General features: G+C 42.6%; 1 protein-coding gene across 5 annotated transcripts in view; it reads right to left on the bottom strand.

Moving 5' to 3' along the window:
• The window catches only part of HLCS (holocarboxylase synthetase), a 237,683-nt gene that overhangs the window by 50,927 nt on the left and 162,914 nt on the right, over window positions 1–23,842 (bottom strand). The gene's annotated exons all lie outside the window — the stretch shown is intronic.

The following is a 23,842-nucleotide window of genomic DNA, read 5'->3' as shown; positions in this document are numbered from 1 at the left end:
TGCTTCCAAATTTCAAAAGGTTAAAAAAAAAAAAAAAATCCCTCATGGTTAACCCTCACTACTCTGTTGAAAATAAAAGCCATGTTCAGATAGCCACTGAATGTGTGTCGGGCTCAGATCTGTGCAGTCTTCCTCATCCCGGGCCACACAGACACCCAAGGCTGACGGTGGCTCCGTGTTTATGGGAGGGCAGCAGGAAGGACATGACCATCTCGGCTCCGTGGCGGGTTAAGCGGCCTGATTGAACGCTGCTGCTAATTGAGGGCCCCTCTCGTCTGGCAGGACCACCGGGGTACCTTCTCCACTTGTTCATGACCACAGCACCTCGCTCAGAAATTAACTCTTGATGAGTGCAGACAGGGGCCCAGCTGGTCCTCCTGAGTCCTCCCAAATAGATAAATGAAGTGTAATAAGAATGCTGCTGACTGCCCAGGCAAGGAGGGCTCTCCGTGACCTCTTGGTAAAATCCAGAGTATACTTTTACAGTGACTTAATTCTCTGCACTGGGGATACTTAATGCAGCCAGGAATGGTGTGAATAGGCTGATGGCCACAGGGACAGCATTGAGAAGTCCATCACCAAATGTCCACTTTATTAAGTATGAGCAAAAAGAATAAAGAGGCAATGCAAGAGAAACTAATTTTCAATTGGCAAGTATTTTCATTGAGTGAGATGAGCTGTATTTCCCCCGTAACTCTTCATGGGTCCAGGGACACTGGTGGCTTTTATTACAGTTTACAAATTGTATAATCCTTGCGCTCAGGTTTAAAATATTAAACACTCATTTCCTATCACTTTAGAGGAAATCCTTCCCTAAAGCTCTGCTTAAGAAGAGGGAAATGGTGGTTATTATTGTCCAGGCCTTCCAGTTATAGAAACTAGAGAGAAAGATGTGTTCTGGTTCACACAGCAAAGCTGCAGCAGAGATGGAACTAGAATCCAGGGGTCTAGCCACTCAGTTTAGGGCCCTGTAGGTTAGAGAATTCCCCCACCCTTTTATCTCAGTAAGTCAATATTTGGCGGGTGGTGATGGGAGGGTCTGGAGCTAGGACAGGGGACGATGCGTGGTCACTGGCAGCCCTAGTGCACTGGCCCATGGTGACCTACGCTGAGTGTGGCCCCTGTGTGTGACATCCTCCTTGAGATGTGATAAAGGGCCAAAGAGCAGGCTGTGAACGACTGCTCTGGGCTCTAGATCACACTGAGGCCCCATTTCCCCATGACTTCTGAAAGGAGCAAGGGAGATCTCCAAAGTGACAGATGAAAGGACAGCAATAGTCAATGTGTTCCTTTGTTAACACAGCAAAAAAGTGGTGACTGGGCCAGAAGTAAGATGGGAAGATGAAGGAATGGGCAGGAGAGGCATCTGATGCTTTGATGTGAAATTAAAAAAATAAAAGGATGCCATGGAGAACTGCCACAATTCCTGAAGGACCAAAGTGGAGGGGATGGAATGAGGCAGGGAAAGTCCATGAAGACACCTAATTGCTTTAGAAAGTGTATTAGCTGTGTAACTGCTGTGTAACAAATTTACCCAAAACTTGGCAGCTGAAGACACATTTTATTGTCTCCTAGTTTCAGAGGGTCAGGAGACAGGGTTGCTCAGCTGGGTGCTTCTGGCTCTATACCTCCCACGGGTTATCAGGAAGGTGTCCACTAGGGTGGACAGAAGTCACAGTGCTTCTTGTAACCTAATCTCAGAAGTAACAACCCATTACTTCTGCCATATTCTATGTTAGAAGTGAGCCATTAGGGGAGCACGTGGGTGGCTCAGTCAGTTAAGCCTCCAACTTTGGCTCAGGTCATGATCTCACAGCTCGTGAGTTCGAGCCCTACGCTGGGCTCTATGCTCACCTCTCAGAGCCTGGAACCTGCTTTGGATTCTGTGTCTCCCTCACTCTCTGCCCCTCCCCCACACATTCTCTCTCTCTCTCTCTCTCTCTCTCTCTCACTCTCCTTCCTTCAAAAATAAATATAGCAAAAACAAACATAGCAATCCCTATCAAAAGAACACCAGCATTCTTCACAGAGCTAGAACAAACAATCCTAAAATTTGTATGGAACCAGAAAAGACCCCAAATAGCCAAAGCAATTGGTTTTTTGAAAAAGAAAACCAAAGCTAGAGGCATCACAATCCCAGACTTCAAGCTGTATTACAAAGCTGTAATCATCAAGATAGTATGGTACTGGCACAAAAACAGACACTCAGATCAATGGAACAGAATAGAGAACCCAGAAATGGAACCACAAATGTATGGCCAACTAATCTTTGACAGAGCAGGAAAGAATATTCAATGGAATAAAGACAGTCTCTTCAGCAGGTGGTGCTGGGAAAACTGGACAGCAACATGCAGAAGAATGAACCTGGACCACTTTCTTACACCATACACAAAAATAAATTCACAATGGGTGAAAGACCTAAATGTAAGATAGGAAGCCATCAAAATCCTCGAGAAAGCAGGCAAAAACCTCTTTGACCTTGGCTACAGCAATTTCTTACTCAACACATCTCCAGAGGCAAGGGAAACAAAAGCAAAAATACATTATTCGGACCTCATCAAAATAAAAAGCACAGTGAAGGAAACTATCAGCAAAACTAAAAGGCAACCAGTGGAATAGGAGAAGATATTTTCAAATAATTTATCAGATAAAGGGTTAGTATCCAAAATCTATAAAGAACTTATCAAACTCAACACCCAAAAAAACAAATTAGCCAGTGAAGAAACGGGCAAAAGACATGAATAGACGCTTCTCCAAAGAAGACATCCAGATGGCTGACAGACACATGAAAAGATGCTCAACATCATTCATCATCAGGGAAATACAAATCAAAACCACAGTGAGATACCACCTCATGCCTGTCAGAATGGCTAACGTTAACAACTCAGGCACAACAGATGTTGGCGAGGATGCAGAGAAAGAGGATCTCTTTTGCACTGCTGGTGGGAATGCAAACTGGCGCGGCCACTCTGGAGAACAATATGGAGGTTCCTCAAAAAACTAAAAATAGAACTACCCTATGACCCAGCAATTGCACTACTAGGTATTTATCCAAGGGATATAGGTATGCTGTTTCAAAGGGGAACATGCACCCCAGTATTTATAGCAGTGCTACTGACAATAGCCCAAGTATGGGAAGAGCCCAAATGTCCATCAATGGATGAATGGATAAAGAAGATGTGGTATATATATACAATGGAGTATTACTCGGTAATCAAAAAGAATGAAATCTTGCCATTTGCAACTACGTGGATGGAACTTAAGGGTATTATGCTAAGCAAAATTAGTCAGAGAAAGACAAATATCGTATGACTTCACTCATATGAGGAATTTAAGATACAAAACAGATGAACATAAGGGAAGGGAAGCAAAAATAAGATAAAAACAGGGAGGGAGACAAAACATAAGAAACTCTTAAATATAGAGAACAAACTGAGGGTTACTGGAGGGGTTGTGGGAGGGGGTATGGGCTAAAGGGGTAAGGGGCATTAAGGAATCTACTGAAATCATTGTTGCACTATATGCTAACTTGGGTGTAAATTTAAAAACAAATTAATTAATTATAAACTTTTTAAAAATTTTTTTTTAACGTTTATTTATTTTTGAGACAGGGAGAGACAGAGCATGAACTGGGGAGGGTCAGAGAGAGGGAGACACAGAATCTGAAACAGGCTCCAGGCTCTGAGCTGTCAGCACAGAGCCCAGCGCAGGGCTCGAACCCACGGACCGCGAGATCATGACTGGAGCCGAAGTCGGACGCTTAACTGACTGAGCCACCCAGGCGCCCCTAAACAAACATTTTTTAAAAAGTGAGTCATTAGGTCCAGCCCACACTCAAGGGGAGGGGCTTGAGGGGCTCATAGAGGAGCATACATGCCCAAAGGCAGACATCACTGGAACCATCTCAAAGGCGGCTTACCAGAGGGATTCCTCATTCCTTGGATTAAACCTTGAGATTGATTCTTCTACAGTGAGCCTCTTCAAGACTATACCTAGGGTACACATCATTTTCACATTCCATATCCTTCCTCACATAAGTGAGAACATCTTCACCCAAGGTGAAGGTTTTAAATATTCATAAAACATAACACACATGACAGACTGATGTCATTTTTAGGCACGGGTATCCAGAGCTGGCACCCCGAGGACCGACTGTTCATGGCTCCTCCTTTCACATGATCTGCCCACAAACTGGTGTAGCTGCTTCCCAGGGCTCAGCTCCGCCCTTCCAGAAGGAAATATGTGCAAGAGATACACCCTCACAGTAATAACACTAACATTTGTCAAGATCATGTGATGGCCAAGTACCAAGTCAAGACTCTGCATCCATCAACACATTTAATCCTTACCATGAGCCCTCTCCATAGAGAAGGAAGCAGGATGTACCAGGTACACATAATGCCCCACTGCCTGGGATCCACCAATTAGTGTGAACAGTGCAGATTAGCTCCTGGGCATTCTCTGTTGTGTTAAGGTAAGCAGCTAGAGACTAAGAGACCTCTGGACTGAATAGTTTCATTTTATGTCCATTGCACAACTGTATGCTTAGAAAATCTAATGGAATCAGGGAAAAGCTGTTAGAATAACAATAAACTTAGTAGAGAATCAAAACAGAGAATGTAGAAAAACCAAGCATTATTATATAACAATATACTAGTATTAGCTAAAAAATAAATTTTGTGGGGCATCTGGGTAGCTTATTCAGTTAAGTGTCTGACTCTTGATTTCAGCTCAGGTCATGATCTCATGGTTCATGACTTCAGGCCCCACGGTGGGCTCCACACTGACAGTGAGGAGCTTGCTTGGGATTCTCTCCTTCTCTCTCTGCCCCTCACCTGCTCGTGTGTGCACTTGCATGCTCTCTCCCTCTCAATCTCTCTCAAAATAAATAAACTTAAAAAAAATTTAAAAATAAATTTTGTGATAACCTAGGCTCACTGTAAAAAATATGGAAAATGTAGCAAAGACGAGGCCATTATGTCACCTAGGGTTCTACCACCAAAAGACACTTTGGTATATTTCCTTACAACTTTTTCTATATTCTGTGAGTATGTGAATATATTTTTTAATTGTCATCCTACAGTGGCTTAGTATCCTTTTTTCACTTAGCAAAGCATTGGGAGCATTTTACTCATATTAATAAACGTTCTTCAGGGTGCCTGGCTGGCTCAGTCAGTAGAGCATGCAACTGTTGATATCAGGGTTGTGAGCTCAAGCCCCACACTGGGTGCAGAGCCTACTTAAAAAAAAAAAAAGAAGAAAAAAGAAAAAAAGAAAAAGAAAGGAAGGAAGGAAGGAAGGAAGGAAGGAAGGAAGGAAGGAAGAAAGAAAGAAAGAAAGAAAGAAAGAAAGAAAGAAAGAAAGAAAGAAAGAAAGAAAGAGAAAGAAAGAAAGAAAAGAATGGGGGCAAAATAAATTTCTTAAAAAAAAACCAGGGCAAAATAAATATCTTAAAAAAATGTTCTTCAAAAAATTCGATTTATGGCTACTATATTATCAGAACCTAATTTTAAAAACTATTTCCTTTTACTCGTTTAATGGGTCACAACATAAATAAAAATTTTGTTCCTGTTTCTCATTTCCTGCCTTAAACAAAAATTATTTGAATATCCATTTCAATTCTTCTTTGGCTTTTTAGCTATATTTCTTTGCATTTTTAAGTGGCTGCATCAGGGATTACAATATAGATCATAACTTTTCATAGCCCACTTAGAGTCAATATCATACCACTTCCTGTACTGACAGAGGTCCGTACCTACCCTTATGGTTGTTATAGGTACCATATCTGCAAATGTTATAAGCCCCTCAAGACAGTTATGATTTTTGCTTTTAGTAGTTACGTGATCACGAAAGAAATTGAGAGAGAAAAGCACAAAGAAAAAAGCAGTATTTTGTATCCTCCCAAATATTTACCGTTTCCAGTGTTCCTCATTTTCCCCAAGGGTCCACATTCCCTTGTGGGGTCATCTCCTTCCAGCGTCAGGAAGTTTCTCTAGCACTTCTTGAAGTGCAGATCTGCTCAGGATGAATTCTCATCAGTTTCTTTATCTGAAAATGTCCCGATTCCCCCTTCATTCTTTTTTTTTTTTTTTAACGTATGGTAGCAAAATACACGTAACACAAAATTTACTATTCCACCCACTGTTGAAGGTAAAATTCAGCGGCATGAGAAACATTCAACACTGTTGTACAACCATCACTGCCATCCACCTCTGAACTTTTTGATCTTCCCGATCCCTTCATTTTTTTTTTTAATGCTCATGTATTTTTGAGACAGAGCAAGACAGAGCACAAGTAGGGGAGGGGCAGAGAGAGGGAGACACAGAATCCGAAGCAGGCTCCAGGCTCTGAGCTGTCAGCACAGAGCCCGACGTGGGTCTCGAACCCACGAACCGTGAGATCATGACCCGAGCCGAAGTCGGATGCTCAACCAACCGAGCCACCCAGGCGCCCCTGATCCCTTCATTCTTGAAGGATGTTTTACTGGACAAAGAATTCTGAGACGAAAATTGTTTTCCTTCAGCACTTTAAGGATGTGGCTCCATCTCTTCTGGTCTCTGTGGGTGCTGAAGTCATCCATTAATTGGATTATGGTTCCCTTGTGTTGCTTCTCTCTTGTTGCTTTCGAGGTTTGCTCTTTATTTGGTTTTATTTGAAAGAGTCGGCATGGGCCTCTTTGTATTTCCTCTTCTCCACACCCCTCGATCACCTTATATCTATAAATTTCCACTTTTCATAACATTTGGAAAAGTTTAAGCCATTATTTATTCTAACATTTTTTGCTGCCCCATCCTTGCTCTCTCTCTCTCTGTCATTTCCATTCAACTGTGAAGTCCGCCCTGTAGATATTTTATTTCAGGTACTGTAGTTTCACAGTTCTAGAATTTCCATTTGGTTCTTTTTAAAAATTTTTTTTTTATCATTTCCATTTCTCTGCTGAGATATCGTGTCTTTTCCTTCATGGTGAGCATATACTGTTTTACTTCATTTGAGCACAATATAATGGTCACAGCAAAATCCTCTTCTGCTCCTCCCCATACTTGCTTCATCTTGTTGGACTCTGTTGGTTTTCCTTTCTCCTGAGAGAATGTTCCATTCTCTTGGTTCTTCAATTATGGAGTATTTTAGCTTCATATTCTACATGTGACAAATGTTAAACTGCATAGATTCTGGATTTTTTTTTCTTTGCTGAACGTTGTTTCTTTTGTTTTGGTCGGCAACGACTTTAGCTGAACTGGAACTGCAAACTCTGTTCCTGTGGACAGCAGCTTTGGTCCCCGTTCCAATCCTGTCATTATCCCAGGTGCTTTCAGTCTATTCTGCGCATGTGTGTTTCCACAGTTGAAGATGTGCGTAGACAGAATTCCGAGATGCCCTCTCCGACCCTTTCCCGTCTGGTAGCCCCCTCACTGCACTGAAAGCACTTGGCCTGGGCTGACTTTGGATGGCTCCAGTCCCTCCCTTTCCAAGGAGGGAGCCCCACCAGAGCCTGCCTGCTTCTGTTCACTCTTCAGCATCTTAGGGTAACTGCCATTTGTATTATGTTCAGTTTGCACAATTATTTGGGGTGGGGGGAGGGAAAAGAGTCCTGTTAAGCTCTTGGTCCAACATTTTTAGAAGGAGAAGTTAAAGATCCCAATTTGTAAGTATTATTCACTATGGAAAAGAACCAAATTGGCCTAATCTGGATCAATTCAGCAAAGAATAAGGACTTGTGATGGATTATAAAGTAATAATTCATAAGTCCGTAGCAACAGCTGAGAGAGAGAGCCAAGACAGAGAATAAAAGAGAAGTAAATCATTCATTTGCTGCTTCTGGAGCGACTGACTAGGACATCAACTTCCTACTCTGAAAATGATTCTTTACAGAAATAATATCAGTTAACAAATGAAGAAGGAAAAACAGATAAGAAAATTCCCCATTTTGCAAACCTACAGAAATAGTTCAAGCGAGGATCGCTAAGGTTACAGGACAGATTATTGTCTGGTGTGCCAAAGTGATACTTCATAGACTACTCACAGAAAGAGACCTTAACTGCAGAGAGAACAGGTAGTAAAACCCCTCACCAAGTGACCAAACTTAGTATTAATGCAAACGGAACAATGTGATGTGACACAATACGAAGTATACAGTATCACCTAGGAAGCTTTCTTGCCCAAAATATTTAACTTGAATCAGATCAAATTTTTAGACCTAACTTCCAGTTTACAAGAACTCAGGGGCTAGAGGAACAGAAACGTCACCATAAGGAAATGGCCAAATCCAGATTGTGGGGTATTCTTTAAGATAACTGCCCTGGTCTCCCCAAAAACTTGATGTCATTTTCTTAAGGAGAAACATAACAAACAAGTGCAATGCACAGTGATGACTGGATTCTGGTTAGAAATACACAGTAACAGAGAGGGAGGCAAACCACAGGAGACTTTTTTTTTTTCAATTTCTTTTTTTTTTTTTGCATTTTTTTTTCAATATATGAAATTTATTGTCAAATTGGTTTCCATACAACACCCAGTGCTCATCCCAAAAGGTGCCCTCCTCAATACCCATCACCCACCCTCCCCTCCCTCCCACCCCCCATCAACCCCCAGCTTGTTCTCAGTTTTTAACAGTCTCTTATGCTTTGGCTCTCTCCCACTCTAACCTCTTTTTTTTTTTTTTTCCTTCCCCTCCCCCATGGGTTTCTGTTAAGTTTCTCAGGACCCACATAAGAGTGAAAACATGGTATCTGTCTATCTCTGTATGGCTTATTTCACTTAGCATCACACTCTCCAGTTCCATCCACGTTGCTACAAAGGGCCATATTTCGTTCTTTCTCATTGCCATGTAGTACTCCCTTGTGTATATAAACCACAATTTCTTTATCCATTCATCAGTTGATGGACATTTAGGCTCTTTCCACAATTTGGCTATTGTTGAGAGTGCTGCTATAAACATTGGGGTACAAGTGCCCCTATGCATCAGCACTCCTGTATCCCTTGGATAAATTCCTAGCAGTGCTATTGCTGGGTCATAGGGTAGGTCTATTTTTAATTTTCTGAGGAACCTCCACACTGTTTTCCAGAGCAGCTGCACCAGTTTGCATTCCCACCAACAGTGCCAGAGGGTTCCCGTTTTTCCACATCCTCTCCAGCATCTATAGTCTCCTGATTTGTTCATTTTGGCCACTCTGACTGGCGTGAGGTGATATCTGAGTGTGGTTTTGATTTGTATTTCCCTGATGAGGAGCGACGTTGAGCATCTTTTCATGTGCCTGTTGGCCATCCGGATGTCTTCTTTAGAGAAGTGTCTATTCATGTTTTCTGCTCATTTCTTCACTGGGTTATTTGTTTTTCAGGTGTGGAGTTTGGTGAGCTCTTTATAGATTTTGGATACTAGCCCTTTGTCCGATATGTCATTTGCAAATATCTTTTCCCATTCCGTTGGCTGCCTTTTAGTTTTGTTGGTTGTTTCCTTTGCTGTGCAGAAGCTTTTTATCTTCATAAGGTCCCAGTAATTCATTTTTGCTTTTAATTCCCTTGCCTTTGGGGATGTGTCGAGTAAGAGATTGCTACGGCTGAGGTCAGAGAGGTCTTTTCCTGCTTTCTCCTCTAGGGTTTTGATGGTTTCCTGTCTCACATTCAGGTCCTTTATCCATTTTGAGTTTATTTTTGTGAATGGTGTCAGAAAGTGGTCTAGTTTCAACCTTCTGCATGTTGCTGTCCAGTTCTCCCAGCACCATTTGTTAAAGAGACTGTCTTTTTTCCATTGGATGTTCTTTCCTGCTTTGTCAAAGATTAGTTGGCCATACGTTTGTGGGTCTAGTTCTGGGGTTTCTATTCTATTCCATTGGTCTATGTATCTGTTTTTGTGCCAAAACCACAGGAGACTCTTAAAGACAGACAACAAACTGAGGGTTACTGGAGGGAAGAAGGGGGGGTGGTAAATAGGTGATGGGCATTAAGGAAGCCACTTGTTGGGGTGCCTGGGTGGTTCAGTCGGTTAAGCGTCTGACTTCGGCTAGGTCGATTCATGGGTTCAAGTCCCACGTCAGGCTCTGTGCTGACAGCTTGGAGCCTGGAGCCTCCTTCGGATTCTGTGTCTCCTTTTTTCTCTGCTCCTCCCCTGCTTGTGCTCTCTCTCTCTCAAAAATAAATAAACCTTGAAATAATAAATTATACATCCCTAACAAAGTCAATATAACTTGGAAAATGACAACTTATACAGTATCTAAAAATGTTAAAAAATCTACTGGCTAAAATAATAAATGTATGTATGAGGTATAAACCCCATCTTTATGCCTACCTAAGAGTAGCTCTGGCCTTTTTCAATTCCTCACCCTGGCCTTGTCATCTTCCAGTTACAGACCTGAAACCAGCTCAGAGTATTAACATCTCACTGCCTGCCCCTAAATTACATTTGGCTCAAATATCAAAATAACACCCAGCTAGAAATTGACATTCATGTGCTCCTGAGGTTACTTACTACCCAGGACCTTTTTTTTTTTTTTTTAACATTTATTTATTGTTGAGAGACACAGAGAGACAGAGTGCAAGCAGGAGAGGGGCAGAGAGACAGGGAGACACAGAATCTGAATCAGGTTCCAGGCTCTGGGCTGTCAGCACAGAGCCCGATGTGGGGCTCGAACTCACAAATTATGAGATCATGACCTGAGCTGAAGTCAGACACTTAACTGACTGAGCCACCCAGGCACCCCAATTACTACCCAGGAACTTTGGTTGATTCTACAAATCAACAAGGAGAATAATATCCTAAAGAATTATTACAATCATCAGAACAAGTCAAAGGCTAAAGATTTTACTCCTAAAGATTTCAAGTACTTTATTTTTGTGACTTCCCTTAATTCTATCTCTCTGTCAGACCTCCATCAACTCTGTCACTTAAAGTGTTTAAAGGTTTTGTTGAAGATTAAGAATGGCCATAGATGCCTTGACATTTGCCCCGTTGAAAGGTGGGGGTCTATGTCCCCTTTCCTTGCACGTGGGTGGGCTCTGTAAATGTTCTGATCAATAGAATACAGTGGAATAATCTCCCACCCAGGCCTTAAGAGACTGATAGCTCTCAACATTCTCTGGGAGTCCTGAGCCACCATGTAAAAAGTCTGAAAGCCTTGTGATGGTCACACTGGAGGGGCCAACAGTTCCAACACAGGACCACAGCCTTCAAGCCTTCCCACCGAGAAGAGAGTCCAGTTGTGTAGCAAGTAAAGGCATCTTAGTTCCTCCACCAGTAAGTATCCCCATGTGACCTTAGCCCACACTGCACAGAGGTGAATCATCCAGCTCAGCCTTGACCAAATTTCTTACCCAGAAAATCCTAAGATATAATAAAATAAAATTGTTGCCATTAAGGCTTAGTATAAGCCATTAAGGTTTGGGGGGATTTGAATTGCAGCAGTAAATAACCAAAACAGATTTTAGCCTTGAAACTAATAACTTTGGTTAAATGGATGCAAAAAACAAAAATGTAATCACAGAGGGACTATGAACAGAGTATTTTTTTTCACAGCTGACCTACCTCCTGATAGCTATGGGCAAAGATTAGCTCCTGTTTCAGTTTGTCTAAAGCAATACATTTCATAGAGTATGCAATGTAACTTCATTACATTTTAATAAATTATCCCGTAAATACCATTCATAGTATTTTCTAGTTTTTATAGTTTTAACTGCCAAGCATCTAGTCCCTGATTTATTGGATTCTACCCAGAGGGCATACTTTCATCTGTTTAGTGATATAACTGCCATGCCCTTAGACATTTTATTATTCTAGTATATCACAGTTCAAGCTAGTAATGACCTGCTTATCTTTCAGGACTATGCACAGTATGCATCTCTTTGTTAGAAACTGATCTTCAAAAACTATAACCCAGTGCAGGACAGTTGAGGCCAGAGAAGCAGAAACCTCTGCCTTCAGTAGGCTGGATCTGTGCCTCAAGGAGGGCTCAACCACCACACTGTTAATGAGCCAGAACAGCCTTCCCACTGCCACTATAATGAGCATAGCAGGAGAAGTAGAATCTCAGCTTCACAATCTAGAAATTGGGAGATAACATGGTTTGCCTTTTAGGAAACTAAGTATGAAAATAAGTTTCATTTGGTAGTGATCCGTAGAGAAATGTGGTTCAAAAATCAAATAATTTACAAAGATGTCTTCCCACTTATGACACCAATGTATCAACAGGTGAATAATAATCTCTAAACTTTCAAAAATACCTGCTTTTCATGCCCCCACATGCTGCTGAATGTGATGCCTGAAGAAGGCCAGTAGCACGAGATGGTGTGAGATAGCAGAAAGCACCAGGATGAGAGTTGGGAGCCACAGCAGCCAGTGTGGACAGGCCGCTGACCAGGTGAATGGAGAGACAAGCCAGCCTCTCTGTCTTGATTTCTTTTTAGAGATTTTCTTTTATTTTTTTAAGTAATCTCTACACACAATATGGGGCTCAAACTCACAACCCTGAGGTCAGGATTCACGTGCTCCACCAACTGAGCCAGGCACCCCTCATTTCTTAACCTGGAATAACAGAAGGCCGGGGAATACCTTGCTAAGTCTCTTCCTCCTCTGAAATTCTGTGATTCTTTATTGTTCTAGGAATGGTTGGGGTACCTGGAACACTGGACAGCTCCTTCTACCCTACCATGATCACTCTGCTTAAGTAGGAAACTGCAGGAGACACATACTAGCCTCATGAACACAAGGGAAGGTGTTCTACAAAGTACAAGGACAACAGCCAGGTCAAGGTGAAAACTAGACGTTTTATGGAATCGACTCTGCATCTAAAATCTACTTAGTAAATGTGTCCTCCTTACTAACCATTGTAGAGTCTGATCAAACTGGGAGATAATGGATTCCCAAAGGAAAATATCTACCTTCTATGGTATTATTTATAATTTTTATAACACACAGAGTATGTTAATAATAAGCAACATTTTAAAGTTCCATATATCCTTTATACCACTCATGTTGTATTTTATCCACTGACCTCTGATCAACTGTTAGTTGCAGGATATGATTGCCTAATCTACCAAATTATGTCTCAGAATTTTAATTCTCTCTCTCTCTCTCTCTCTCTCCCCCCCCCCCTTGCCCCTCTCCCCATCATGGGCTCTCTCTCTCTAAAATTAAAGAAGATAATAATAATTTAAAAGTAACTGTTAGGGGTGCCTGGGTGGCTCAGTCGGTTGAGCGTCGGACTTCGGCTCAGGTCACGATCTCGCGGTCCGTTAGTTCGAGCCCCGTGTCGGGCTCTGGGCTGACGGCTCAGAGCCTGGAGCCTGCTTCCGATTCTGTGTCTCCCTCTCTCTCTGCCCCTCCCCCGTTCATGCTCTGTCTCTCTCTGTCTCAAAAATAATAAAATAAACATTAAAAAAAAATTTTAAAAAAATAAAAGTAACTGTTACATGAGGCTTCATAAGCCCCCAAATGCAGCTCTCCTTCTCTTGACTGCAACTGTTTGTTTAAATTGCTAAGAAAATTATTTCCTCAAGAAATAAATGCTATTCATCAAATTTAGTGAGTTTAAAATAAGAAATTATATATGAAAGAGCAAGCCAAAGACCATATACCAAAAAAGATGGAGAAAGAAAAGTTATTAAATCTTTCATCTCTGATTTTCTCCTCTCAAAAACAATCAGATACACAGGGAATCTTGAATTCCTGTTTTCTGGCAATACAAATACAATTCTGGCAATACAAATATGCTACATGTATTTGCAAATATGTAAACTACATGGATAATTCTGCTGCAACCAGGGATATCTCTTTACCGGATTATAAACTGAATCTGCGCGCCCCCATGCAAGCTACTTTGTGATACTAAGCAACGCAAACACACTGCCAAACAAGCAATGTTTTAATATTCAAGCTCCCATTTCTTCTACCACATAATTTCCTGTAATAATCTCATTCGTGTCTGAGGTCCAAAGGCATTCTTACTTATGCCTATCGGGTCAGTGTGCCAATAGCAAGGAGACTCGTTCTTGAAAGGTTGAGCTTTTCGAGTGAGTCCTGAAAGAATTCTACTAACACTGCATATTTCCTGAAGAGGGATAATGTAAAAAAGCAAAATTTTAAGAAAATGGTTCTAATGCCATTTTCAGTTAAAAGCACCAGGAGATTTACAATGATCAAGTAATATGTCAATTTCTTTCAAATGTTGCCAACATTTGATGCCAACACAATTACAAGTTGGAAAAATGTGTAATGAATAAGGCAGCTCATAATTTCCCTTAGAATGTGTATGTACAACTTATTAAGTGGCATAAAAAGCAAAGAGTCATGGCAAATGTCGAAACCCTAAATCTGAATTTCATTGCTTTGGGGCATTTGAGTCAAACTCCATCATCTGGAAATACCTAACAATAAGAAATATTAGGTCACGAGCTGTTTTAGGAACATGAACACCTGCAGTACCTATACCTAATGAGGTGAATAAATGAGAGCTTCATGTTCCCCATCAAACAAGGAAACCTCATAGTTAAATCGGACATAATAGGGCCCAAACTCGAACCCTGTATAAATGAAAATACTCACGTGGAGGGCATTTTCTCTTCCAAATTTTGTGGTTCAACTCTGCCAGCTCCCTTACCTAAAGCCACCTGGTGGAAAAAAATGTGTCCCCAATTCTAGATCGGTGTGGGTTTTGCCGGAGGATGGCTTGATTTATTCAATAGTCTTTGGAGGCTCAGAAAGAATATATAGAAGTTTCTCTCCCCGTGTCCTGTCCTCACCCCCTGCCCAAATACAGCTACAACCACCGTCAGAGGCAACATGCCACCGACATCTCGTTCCGAACCCCAAATCCCATCCCTTTCAAAGTACGAGCCAGGCCAAAGGCAGGAGTGAATGGAGGACTCTCCAGGCTTTCCCTCTGATGCCGCCTGGGTACCTTATTATATACTATCACTTTCTCCCAAAAGGGAGATCATTCTGTTCTCTTCCAACGAGGGTCGCCAGATTTTGCAAATAAAAATACAGAATACCCGGTTCAGTGTGAATGTTAGATAAATAACAGATACTTGAGTAGTTTAAGTATGTCAAAAAGACTGTGTTTTCTCTGGCAAACCCACACAGAAGATTCATAATCCTGAGAAAGAGAAATTAACACCTTTACCTCTTTCTGACAGCTCGAGAATCAGAGAAAGGCAGCTATGAGGAGGGCGACGTGGCCGTGAAGGAAAAGAAAGTATACAGAGAAAATAAGGGCTTTCGGAGAATTCCATGTGGTGCTCCTCAAACTTCAACATGCACACAAATCACCCAGAGATCTTGGACTCTGACTCAGTAGGCCCAGGGGCTCCAGTTTCCATCTTTGCCCAGGTGATGCTGGCTGGTGCTGCCGGTACAAAGCCCATGCCCTTGGACGCCCTGCTAGATAAGTGGGGGCCATGCAAACAGTGTGGCTGAGTGGCTGGGAAGGAAGAAGGAGGCTAGCGATTAAAGGAGCTTTTCTGGCAGCTAAGGTTAAATACAAAGATCTGTTCTCTTCCAAATTTCCTTCTAATTCCCCACTGTGAGACATAGCCACTATCATCATCACCGTCATCATCATCATACAAACTAAGAAACAGGTTCTAAGCAAAAAATAAAATAAAATAAAAAGGCAAACACACCAAAAGCAAAAGCATCAAAGAATTCTAGACATGCATCCTTTTCATATTATTGCTGAGAAACAAAGCTACACATTTAAGAATCCAGCACAAAAGCCTTGTCACATTTAAACGACCCAGTAAAAAGAGGGTATAGGTTGTGCAGAATGCCTCAAATCAGTGCTCTTAAAGGCCCACTTGAGACCTGGGGCTCTGGCCACGGTTTGGCCCTTGGGGAAAGCTGTCCGGGTCTCTCCCTGCACATACTTGCTGCAGATACCGCCTCCCGTTTCTCCTTTGCCTGCTGGAAGACAGGAGAGGCCTGGCTCTCCAAAGAACATCTCTTGTCGCCGATGGTTTGGGTCTATATTCCAGATGACGCTGTGCCCATGTGAACTCTCAGCAGGCAAGGACTGCATGGCCCTGTGCCCTGGCCACCCAGAGCTGTGGCCACATATAAATGCAGAATCAGTACACATAGACAAGTGGCCAGAAAAGGGGCAGACATTCTTTAAATTCTCTTTAGGTCTTAACTGGGAAAAACACCCCAACACATAAATTTCTCACGGTGTAGCTAGACGAAGGTGAGCATTCTTACCACCCTGGCACTTTTTGCAGATTTGGGCATTGTTCAAAAGGGTCTATATTTATTTGGTTTCCTGGGGGCGAGGGAGCAAGGCTGCTGCTGTTTTGGAGGCAGTTAATAGAGAATATGGAAAATCGGGTGCTCCAGGACTGTTAGAATATGTAGGGAGGCAAGAGTGCATACATGTCACTTTCCAAGAGTTATTTGGAGAAAAATTTCCCTTCTGGTTCAGTGGCTTTATTATATGGGCCAGGGGTGGACATCTATATCCAGGGGCATAGATGTATGAGATTCTTAGGGCATCCTTGATGCCTCTGACTCAGAACAGAATAAAAAAAGCCATTGGGAATCTGGGTAAACCACGGACTAGTCACCTTAGATCACCTCCTCCTATTCGGCTTCTCTAGTCAAAAGCCAAGTCTCTAGCAAGGTCCAAGGACACAGAGATTATATGTAAGTCGATGCGGCCACTGAAGGGTGTTGATAGAGATAGTAGTAACCTATCTCAAATATTTATTTTGGGAAGTGGAGATACACAGCTCTGGTTGGTGCCTGCAGACTCTTGGTCCAACAAATCCTAAATGCACACACATGCATTTGTTTTATTATGAACATACATCCTATCTTTCTACTCGTTAGAATTCATTGTTCAAGGTGCAACTGATGACCCACCTAACTAATTTCAGAAATGGAAATTACTTTTTTCCAGATGACGGACACCTCTCTCACTAGCACACAGGAGATCATGTCCCAAGAAGAAAAGAAGGCAGGAGACACACACTTGTTTTATCATTGTCATACCCACATGTAAGAGTAGCAAGAAACAGTTCCCAAAGTTTCTTTCTCAAAAGACTGTCTTAACTGTGGCTCTGTTTTACGACAATGCGAAAGCCATGTGCATCCAGTGAGAACGATACTTTGAATTTTGAACTTGTATCTTTTCCTGGGCTAGTGATAGGGCATAGGATCCTCCCTTGTGATGGCAGCAGGCAGTGGCAGGGACCCATAGCTCCCAGCCACAAAGTCACAAGGGTAACTGACCCATACACTAACCACCATTCTGAACCCATACAATGATTCTGTTTTTTACTTTTGGTATTTTCAATAAATTACATGTCACGGTCAACCCTTCATTATAAAATGGGCTTTGAGTTAAGAAATTTTGCCCAAATGTGGGTTAATATAAGTGTTCTGAGCACCTTTTGGGGGGGCTAGGCTAAGCTATCATGTTTAGCAGGTTAGGTGTCTCACAGGCATTTTTGACTTAGCATATTTTCAACCTACGATGGGTTTATCAGAACATAACTCCATTGTAAATCAAGGAAGAGCAGGGTTTATCAGAATGTGGCCCCATCATAAGTTGAGGAAGGGCTGTACTGATATAAGGGACAGCCTAGCACATTGGCTCAAGGCACTAGGACCTTAGCTGACCCCAGATAAGGGTCAGAACATCACTGCATTCTTTTTGTCATTATTGTTTACTTATTTTTGAGAGACAAAGAGAGAGAGACAGAGCACAAGCAGGGGAGAGGCAGAGAGTGAGGGAGACACAGAATCCGAAGCAGGTTCCAGGCTCTGAGCCGTCAGCGCAGAGCCTGATGCGGGGCTCAAACCCACGCACCGTGAGATCACGAACCGAGCTGAAGTCGGACGCCTGACCAACTGAGCCACCCAGGCACCCCAGAACATTATTGCATTCTCATGAACGACAACGATGTTGCCAAAGGCAGAAAGGCCACGGCCGCGAATAATCCAAGCACTCCCTCCTCTTTCATGCTTTTATACCCACAGATGTAAAGAACTAGGTGGTAATATTTCGTTTTCCATGACTAGTAACCTTTTCTTTTTTTAAAGCCTGACAGTGATACTAATTACCTAGGCAAAGGATCAGATAAGTCAGCTGTTGCTACTGCTCAGATCCCAGTAAGACTTCCATTAGCAAAAATTAAAGCTGGCTTTCCTCCTTCCTGGCAATCATTCAGAGCAACCTTGTTTGGCTCTGATACACCATGGCTGTTGTAGGAACTTTCCAGAGCAAAGAGTAAGCATTTGATAAAGATTAAGATTAGATTAAAACAAATGACTAAGCATTAGATAACAGGATGCATTACATGCCATATTATTTTCAAAATGAAAAAAACTACTACTGTGGAATCCTTCAATGTAAAGGTAGATTATAAACCTTGATACTTTCCCTTTTACTCAAATGTGGAATTATTCTGGTCTTACCATTTGTGCCTTTGCTCAGTCTGGACTTAATTGGTTTCTCTGCCCTTCCCTCTAAAATTGAGTCTTTTCACCAAATGACCCTGAATTCGCCTTAATTTGATTTTCTGGGTTTACCGGGTTTTCATCTTCTAAGAACCGTTACTTATCTTGGGCCTTAGTTGTGCTCAGTCCTCCAACATTTGTTTGCCCATGGCTCAAGATTTAAAATTTTTTAAAAAGAAGAAGAATTTAAATCTCTTAATTCTCAAACACTCACCTACTCTGCACCCACGGGGTGCTCTCGCTCACCCGGCTTCTCCACCTCCTTCCCCACCCACTGCACTGGGGCTTCTTATCTTTGACATCATGCAGGTCCGTGAATAAAGGAGACTGCAGTTTTGTTACCAATGAAACGAACTTTACATTAGAGACATCCAAATTGGGTGGATTTGCTATAAGCTTCTTTCAAAAAGTACTACTCCATTATTGGGAATGTTTATGCCTAAAAAGAAGATTCTGTGTTCTATTGTGTCAGAAGCTTTCAAAGTGCAATTGTTCAATTTGCAAACTGCAATTGGTTAACCAAGCTAAACTTAATTAGTCCAACGATCCTACAGCCCACATCAAACCCCACTGTTTGATGTATTCTGCGAGGTGTCCAAGCCGCCCACAGCTGTCTAAGTGCCACAATGAAAAGGCAGCTAGGCTTAGGTCTGGGAACTGAAATGAGCTGTTCTAAGTGGGGCTTTTCTTCCATTTTCTGAAGCTGCACTGCTCTGACCTTCTCCAAATCAATCCTTTGCGGATTAACATGTAAAGCAGTGTCGAATTAATTTCAGAAAGGGAATATGAGATCAGCCTAGGATCATACAAAACATCTAACTCCTAAACACACTAATGCTTCTGGCCATTCAATGAGAAGCTGTCAATAAAGGGAGAAAAGTCGGGGAGGGGGGATGGCCAGAAGGATTTGAAGGCTAGAGCAATCTATCAGACTAGTTAGCGCATTGCCTATTTCTGTGGCATGGCTAATGCATTCCTCTAGAAGTTAATCCTATTTCTAAAGACCATCCCGCCAGGGGCACATAGGCCGTGATGAATGAGAACTAAAATGCATTAAAATTCTCAACAACTTCACCAAAAGGCACACTATTAGATTCCGAGTGTCTACAATAAGACGGTTCATTAAAAGTGCAGGTCTTAAAGAAATCGCTTTTGTCCCTACATACTGGAGAGAGAGGATCCAGCGTGTCACTTGTGACACCTGCAGCCAAAATATTTTTACATTAGGTTGTCCAAGTAATCACATGAGAAACGCTACATGAAACGGCAAGGGAAGAAGGCCCTTTTCTGTGAGCTGGCTTAAATGCCATTATTCTGCGCCTACGCTCAGGGAAGGCTGTTTCCACAGGGTTAGCCACACAACAGTGTCATTAAACCCACTTTCAAAAAATCAGACATGAAAGAGTTGCTTATTCAATTTCCCTTGAAGAAGCTGCAGTGTTTGAACACTTCTCTTTTCCTCCCATTGTACTCTGCTTGTACTCAATTAAGAGATAATTTAGCCATTTGTCACGACGTAGTTGGGGCTGAGCATTTATACAGGCACTTAGTACAGCTATACTCACAGGCAGAAACCTATGACCATCGCTAGAAGACAGTTAATGGTGGTGGGCCTAATGGTGCCTGGAAATTACATTTTGATGAGTTAGGTTTTGGTCACTGTCCACAGGCACGGGGACAGGTTGGGCTAGCCTCAAGAATGGCCACAGCCAATTAGAAAGCAGTGCCGATCCTAAACCCAGACACGCCGAGAATGAAACACTCAAGGCACCATGGAACGGACAGGACAGGAAGCAGCGGGGGGAGGGGAGATCCACAAGACAAAACTGAAGAGCGGGGAGCACCCCTAGAGACCTGAGGAGCCCCATGCAGAGTATCTGCTGAATGAATGAATGAATGAATGAATGGACAGAGTTGGACTTGGCTGCTGGGCTCAGGACAGTTATAGCAACTCAACTGGCTCAGGTTTTGCAAAAGTTCATCCTAGACATGAAACACGTGGTTCGGCACAGGGGCTCCCTGGGGAGGGGGGTCAGGGAGAGGAAGCACAGGAGAAGGGAGAACAGCAGAGATGGAGGTGTGACTGTGTCCTTTGTTTCTGTGCCTCACAACTGACATACGTGCACGTTTATTCTCGTTTGAATCAAACATTACACTGAAAGCACCGAAAATAATTGTCATTCCCTCTGACCTTTCATTTTCACATCAGCATCCATCACCTCTTCAGAACTGATTCAAAACCATTATAATCTGTTTATCAGTCTAGACTACGTTGCACCGGAACATAATAATAATCCCGGTAACAATACTAACAGAGCCATTGATGGAGTGCTTCTGATACAGCATCTATTTTATATATGTTCTCTCTAATCTTCACGGTACTTCAGGAAGCTCTTGGTATTACACATGAAACATCTGAAGCTCAGAGAAGGCAAGGTGGATGTTTAAGGTCACACAGCTAGCAAGAGCCAGAGACCAGGAGTGAACTGGGATCCAAACTCCAAACTCCAAGCTCTTTCCACTTCTCTATAAAGCCCTGCTTTTGTCTTTTGGATTGCCCTGAGAGAGGTGGCCCCAAAAAAGAGCTGAGGAGCCACAAGTAGCCCTGCAGATGGCTTCCCAGTTAGGGGGAGGGGGGAGCTACACCAGAAAAAATAGCCTGAGGACTGCGTGACTGGGAGGTGACCTCGTGGCCTGGACTGGGGCCAGCCCTGGTGCCTGGGATGTGAGGGTGCTCCAGCAAGGGTGTAAAAAGATAAACCAAGTAGCACTCAGGGAGGCATGGTCCCCGCATAAGAACGGGTGAAACAAACCACGGAGCACAGCACTTTACAGCATAAAAGGCTATGAGCTGGGACGCAGTCCACCTGGGCGTTGGTAGGTTTATTTCGCCCCCTCTTACATCGCCCAGGGAAGGTGGGCATCATGAGCGGCGGGCCGGACACATTTTTCCTTCTGCAGATTCGCCTTCCTTTCCATCTGCCTTTTGCACATAGAGTGAGTGCGGAGGAGGAAGAACAGAGAATCTAACAACCGTACTTCACCGGTTTTGCTGAACCACTGCCACAAAGACTTGTAAAAGTGAGAAACGGCCAGACACTCCTGCAGGCATGCACGCATTCATTCACTCGGTTAACTGGCTAAAATGACCATTGTCACATTGACCAAAGAATAAAGATGGGGAGATTCGGCCTTGGCCAACTCTGCAGAACCTTCCTTCCCAAATGCTGTGTTTTGCATTTTGCTCTCGCGTGACCTCAATGTTACGGTATTAAAACAAGGTTTCCGCACTTCTCTAATCCGGATGCCCATGCCGTCACCTCCGGGACACCTTGCTGAGGACTTCTATGATATTCAAGCATTCGTGCTTGTTTCTGTTTTTTGTTTTTAAACTTCAAGAATGTGGTCTCAATAGATGGAAGGCTTGCTGCTGGGTTTTCACTACAAAGAAAGTCAGAGATTATCCTAAAACTGACACAAGGTTTAAGACACAACGTCCAGGCTGTAAGAAAGCAGAACCATTAGCCGGTGGCCCTGACGAGCACAGACAGCTGAAGCTGGTTGTCCTCACCTTCCCACGCCCACCAATGAGCTACTGTCACACTGTGCCAGTAATTTACTGCTGATGTATCTTATGTACCCTATGTGGTGATACAGCGTCGATCCTCATCTAAGAGGTGAAGCAGACTTAACAAAGCATATCCATCAGACCTGATGGGATTTTTTTTAAGGTTTTTTTTTTTTTTTTTACATATTTTTAACGTTTATTTATTTTTGAGAAAGATAGAGTGAGAGAGTGAGCATGAGCTGGGAAGGACAGGGAGAGAGGGAGACACAGAATCCGAAGCATGATCTAGGCTCTGAGCTGTCAGCACAGAGCCCCACGCGGGGCTCAAACTCATGGACTGCGTGATCATGACCTGAGCCTAAGTCAGACGCTTAACTGACTGAGCCACCCAGGTACCCCTAAAAAGTTTTAATTTAAATAATCTCTACACCCAATATGAGGCTCGAACTCATGACCCCGAGTTCAAGAGTCACATGCTCTTCTGACTGAGCCAGCCAGGTGCCCTGATTTTTTTTTTTTTTTTAATAAACTTTTGATGTTGGAATAATTTTATATTTACATTGGTGTTTTAAGATTTTTTTTAATGTTTATTTATTTTTGAGGGAGAGACAGAGTGTGAGCTGGGGAGGGGCAGAGGGAGAGGGAGACACAGAATCCAAAGCAGGCTCCAGGCTCTGAGCTGTTAGCACAGAGCCTGACGCAGGGCTCAAACCCATGGACTGAGAGATCATGACCTGAGCCAAAGTCATACGCTTAATCGACTGAGCCACTCAGGTGCCCCTATATTTACATTGTTTTTAAATTTTTTTTTTCAACGTTTTTTATTTATTTTTGGGACAGAGAGAGACAGAGCATGAATGGGGGAGGGGCAGAGAGAGAGGGAGACACAGAATCGGAAACAGGCTCCAGGCTCCGAGCCATCAGCCCAGAGCCTGACGCGGGGCTCGAACTCACGGACCACGAGATCATGACCTGGCTGAAGTCGGACGCCCAACCGACTGCGCCACCCAGGCGCCCCAACATTGTTTTTAATGAAATGGCAACTTCAGTGGTTTTCTTTGTGATGGGCTTAGTGTGTGTGACAGCCACCAGCACATATACACATGCTTGCCCAATCAATCAACAACTTGTTCAGGAATACAGAGATGTAGCTATGGATGTAGGATCTACATAATCCTTACCATGAATTTTACCACACATGGTATTTTAAAAATATGGTTACATAGAGGCGCCTGAGTGGCTCAGTCGGTTAAGCGTCTGACTTCGGCTCAGGTCATGATCTCACAGTTCGTGGGCTAGACAGCCCCGCAGTCGGGCTCTGTGCTGACATCTAGGAGCCTGGAGCCTGCTTCGATTCTGTGTCTCTCTCCCTCTCTGCCTCTCCTCTGCTCATGCTCTCTCTCAAAAGTAAACAAATGAATAAAAATGTAAAAAAATACATATGGTTATATAGGCAAATTATCCATGCCTGGCAAAGGTCCAGAAAATGGAAGAACAAAACAAAACAAAGGACAAGATCTAAGTATTTATGTTTAGTCATAGCAGGATCATGATTTAAAAAGCAAGTATTTTTTAAACTATCAATAAATCTAACATTTAACTCACAGCAAGGCTAAAAGAAATGAAAACACACAAGTAAAAGTTAATGTATCACTCGTGCATTTACCTGTTCTTTAGGTCAAGGGCATAACTACTCAGGTTTCCTTGACCTGTAAGCCTGGATCTCTCTGTTTTCTTTTGCTTTGTTTTTTTGCTTTCTTTCCTTTTAAAGCACTGCCAATAGTGCTTTATATAAATATAATAGTAACTAATAGCTTTTTGATCTAAGTCCC

The sequence above is a fragment of the Panthera tigris genome, chromosome C2, assembly GCF_018350195.1.
Source record: "Panthera tigris isolate Pti1 chromosome C2, P.tigris_Pti1_mat1.1, whole genome shotgun sequence".
In the NCBI taxonomy this organism is placed as follows: Eukaryota; Metazoa; Chordata; class Mammalia; order Carnivora; family Felidae; genus Panthera; species Panthera tigris.
The sequence above is the reverse complement of the archived record's forward strand: the minus strand, read 5'-3'. Positions and strand labels throughout refer to the sequence as shown.